The sequence below is a fragment of the Brassica oleracea genome, chromosome C9 (genome assembly GCF_000695525.1).
Source record: "Brassica oleracea var. oleracea cultivar TO1000 chromosome C9, BOL, whole genome shotgun sequence".
In the NCBI taxonomy this organism is placed as follows: domain Eukaryota; kingdom Viridiplantae; phylum Streptophyta; class Magnoliopsida; order Brassicales; family Brassicaceae; genus Brassica; species Brassica oleracea.
The window spans coordinates 16,006,534-16,011,425 of NC_027756.1; positions in this window are offsets into that span (position 1 = coordinate 16,006,534).

Sequence of the window (4,892 nt, forward strand, 5' to 3'; positions counted from 1 at the left end):
TGGCATGCCGAGCATACTCAGACGGATGGTGAGATGACTCATCCATCAGATGCAAGAGCCTGGAAACATTTTAACAAAGTACATCCGGATTTCGCTAGCAATAGTCGGAATGTGTATCTCGGATTACTCACATTTGGATTTAGTCCAATCGGAATGCCAGGGAGACAATATTCATTGTGACCAGTCTTTCTTACGCCATACAACCTGCCACCGGAGGTGTGCATGCAACAGGAGTTGCTATTCTTGATCATTTTAATACCTGGTCCAAACCATCCAAAACGGTCTCTGGATGTTTTCCTGCAACCACTGATAAAAGAGTTGAAGGATTTGTGGTCAACAGGGGTGACGACGTATGACTGCTCAACGAAGACAAATTTCACGATGCGAGCGATGATTTTGTGGACCATAAGTGACTTTCATGCCTATGGGATGTTGTCTGGATGGACTACACATGGGAGATTAGCTTGTCCATATTGTAATGGAACGACAGATGCGTTTCAACTGAAGAATGGTAGGAAGACAAGTTGGTTCGATTTTCACCATCGATTTCTTCCCATTGGCCATCCGTACCGAAGAAACAAGAATTTGTCTAGGCACAAAAGGGTTGTGAGAGACACTCCTCCTCCATATCTAACTAGAGAACAAATTGAAGCGCAAATCGACTACTACGGAGCTAACGAAACAGTTCATTGTGGTGGTAATTGGCATGTCCCTCGTAATATGCCTAATTCTTACGGTGTTCATCATAACTGGCACAAGAAGAATATATTTTGGGAGTTGCCATATTGGAAGGATCTTCTTCTGCGCCACAACCTCGATGTGATGCATATAGAGAAGAATTTATTTGAGAACATCATGAATACAATATTGAATGTCACAGGGAAGACAAAAGACAACATAAAATCGAGGTTGGACTTGCCGGATATTTTCTCAAGAAGTGAGTTACATATAAAAAGCAATGGACAAGTTCCCGTTCCGATATTCAGATTGTCTTCAGAAAAAAGTCGGTCTTGTTCAAGTGGGTGGCATCAGAAGTGAAGTTCTCCGATGAGTATGTTTCAAATCTCTCTAGATGTGTTGAAAATGGTCAAAAGTTCTCCGGGATGAAGAGTCATGATTGTCATGTCTTTTCTTTATGCAACGATTACTGCCCTTTGCATTTGCGGAGCTACTTCCAACAAACGTACCTGAAGCACTTGCAGGTAGTATATTATAGCGCAGTAATTTTATAATGGTTTAGTTTGCAATAATATATGACTAATAATGTGTTTAATTTTTTTTTGAAATATAAAATAGGCAGAGCATTTTTCAGGGATCTGAGCACAGTCGTGGAACAGCTTCAGGAGAATATTCCCATCTTATTGTGTAACTTGGAGAAGATATTTCCTCTGGGATCTATTAACGTCATGGAGCATCTAGCTGTCCACCTCCCGTATGAGGTATTGCTTCGTGGACCTGTACATTACAGATGGATGTATCAGTATGAGTGAGCCATAATATATTTGAAGGGAAAAGCAAAGAACCTCGTAAAAGTTGAAGGTTCTATAATTACTGGAAGTTTGATGAAAGAAACTTCTCACTTCACATCGTACTACTTTGCGTCAAAAGTATGTACCCGAAAAAGAGCTCCAAGAAGATATGATGATGGTGGTGTCGCGCCAACATATGTAGTTGCTGGTGTTCCAGACATCTTTAGCCAGATTGGGCGACTCGGTGGAAAATCAAAAGAGGTTTGGTGGTCGAGTGAAGAAGACGTTCATAGTGCACACACCTATATTCTACTCAATTGCGAGGATCCATTGATGCGTTATTTTGAAAGGTAACATATATGGACCCTTCTAAACACATATAAATATAAATTATATAATTGCCAAAGATTAATTAATATAAAATGTGATTTTACAGCCTATTTGTTTCTCAAGTCAAAGAAACATTCTCAGGTATATCCGCAAGTGACGTAGACAAAAGGAAAGATCAACACTTTATTAAGTGGTTGAAGAATCATGTATTAACTCAAACTCTTAATTTTTTCAGGTCGATCAAACTCTTTTTTCACACTTGATCTGTATTTCAACGTTCTCTTTTTTTTTGCAGGTTGATTATGACGATGATGTAGATTATCCTAAGTGGTTACACGAAGTAATTCAATCTCCACTTGTAAAGGTCACCACATCACAAATGTATTTCACACGAGGCTATACTTTTCACACATATGAGAATGGTAGACAACGGGCAACCAGTAACTATGGAATATGTGTGAAAGCGGAAACCGATTTCTACAGGATCTTGACGAAGATTATTGAAGTCGAATTCCCAGGAATATTGAAGCTGAAATGCATCCTCTTCAAATGTGAATTGTTCGACCCCGTCATCAACAGAGGTGTTCGGTTTAACAAATTAGGTGTAGTTGATGTCAATGGTGGACGGATGTACAACAAATTCTTTTTTCGCCATACTTGAGCAAAATAAATTAATTTATATGTTTTATTTATTTTTACAGGTACAACAAATTCGAGCCTTTCATCTTAGCTTCACAAGCAGACCAAGTTAGCTTCCTTCCATACCCTCGGATAAGAGAATCGGGAATAAACTGGTTAGCCGTGATCAAAGTTACACCTCGAGGATGAATCATCAGTGGAGAAGAATCACCATTGCAAGAAGAACAGATAAATGAAGTCGAGGAACCTGAACAAGAAATTGATGACATACTTCTCATTGATCCGTATAATCACGAGTACGAAGATCTTACCGAAAATGCCACAGACGAAGCTGTTGAAGACGATTTTAATGAAAATGATGATGTTTCTAGTGATGACGAGAATGTCGATGTGTCCGATTGATGTATTTATGTATTTGATTTTCTGTACGGTAATGAGTGTTTGTTTTAGAAATAAGATATATTGAGATTATAAGTTAAGGAATTGTGGTTTTAGAATTTGGGGTTTGGAATGGACAGAATAGATTGAGGTTAAAGAATATATTGAGGTTAAAGGGAAGATGGGTTTGGGGTTTGGAATATATGAAGTAGAAGATAAGGAAGATGGGGTTTGGGGTTTTGAGTTTCTGATTTTAGGGATTTAAACATAATCCTCGTTATTTCCTCGTATGGTAAAAAGGAACTTACGACGAACCCTAAAAATAAAGAACGCGGGACTCGTTAATTCTACATAAGCAGAAATCGTCGTAAACAACTCGTACTTTAACGAGGAAATAACGACGAAATAAAAAAATAAAGAACGCGGTGCTCGGTAATTCCACGTAAGAGGAAATCGTCGTAAATACCTCGTAATCGGAAAACGCGGGCCTTGCTAATTCTTCGTAGAATAAAAACTAGAACAAAAGAGAAGAGAAGAAAGATATTGGAATCACATGTGGCGAGACCTACGTAAGTCTAGCCCACATGTGTTCCAATATCTTTCTTCTCCTCTCCTTTTTTCCAAATCTTTCTAATTTGAGATAGTGTGTGATTTGTGATAGTGTGTGATTTGTGAGTTTGTGTGTGATTTGAGAAGGAAACTTGTGGGTATTTATAGAAAAGCGGGCCTCTCTAATTCCTCGTAAAGGGAGGACTCGTTAATTCCACGTAATGCAGAATCGTCGTAAAGACCTCGTTATCTGAAAACGTGGGCCTCGCTATTTCCTCGTATAGTAAAACGCGGGCCTCGCTATTTCCTCGTATAGTAAAACGCGGGCCTTTGTAATTCCTCGTAACTTTACAAGGAAATTACGAGGACATGTAGTCTCTTATATATACTCCCGAGCGCTCACTCTTTATTTCGTCTCAAATTCCTCTCCACTTCCTCTCTATTTCGTAGCAATGGTAAGTCTCTCTAATTCCTCTCTAATTTGATTAGTTTAGGATAGATTAGATGGTTAGTGTATGGAATTTAGATAGGTTTACGGATTTTATGTTAATTAGTGTTGATTAGGTGGTTAGTGTAGGGAATTTTGATAGGTTTATAGAATTTGATAATTACTGTTGATGTTAATTTTAAAAATTAAAAATATTTTTTTCCAGACGATTCGAAAGAACAGACTTACTCCCCATTACCGAGAGATGTTCGGTGAGCCTGGTAGTCGTTTAGACCCGTCTTCTTTAGCTCCCGGTTCTTTTTCAGCTCTCGGTTCTTCTTCAGCTCCCGGATCTTCGGATCCGGAGACTGTCCCCGAGACTCAGTGTTCTCAGAGAGTCTCTCGGTCGCCTTCTTCTAGTGCACCTCATGTGCCTCTTCCGATGGCTCCTCCGACGATGCCTCCTCCTGTGCCTCCTCCGATGGCTCCTCCGATGCCCGCCGAGATTCATCTCGATTTGATGGTGCCTCCGAGTGCTCCTTACTCGCAGTACACTGTCGAGGACCTTCTCCATCAGCCAGGCAGAGAAGGTTTACCAGTCATAGACCCCGACCGACCGGACGGAACTTTGTGGTATGTTACATTAATTTTTTTTCAATTCTTTTATAACGTTAATAAATAATTTATACTTAAATTTTTTTTTTCAGGTTTGGGGTTGATGGATGTCTTGCATCAGACGTAACCGACACGATCAAAGGTTACTTCTCCATGCCACATCCGAACTGGAGAAAGACGCCGATCTACATCAGAAAGACGTGATTCAAAATTTACGATGTAAGTTACTTTTAACTAATTATATGTACTTTTATTTTTTCATGATTTATATATACTTTTTTAAACTAATTATTAATTTAATTTTTTTTGCAGCAAAAATATCATTGGTCCATGGGGGTCACTGAGAGGGTGAGGAAACAGTTTTACGCGAAGGCGAAAGCTCGCGTGTTGGACACGGTCTCCAACTGGAAGGGTGACTGGATCGTGAAGGGATATGAGCGTGGCAAACCCGCTGAGCTCACCACGGATGTGTGGGATGGCCTCAT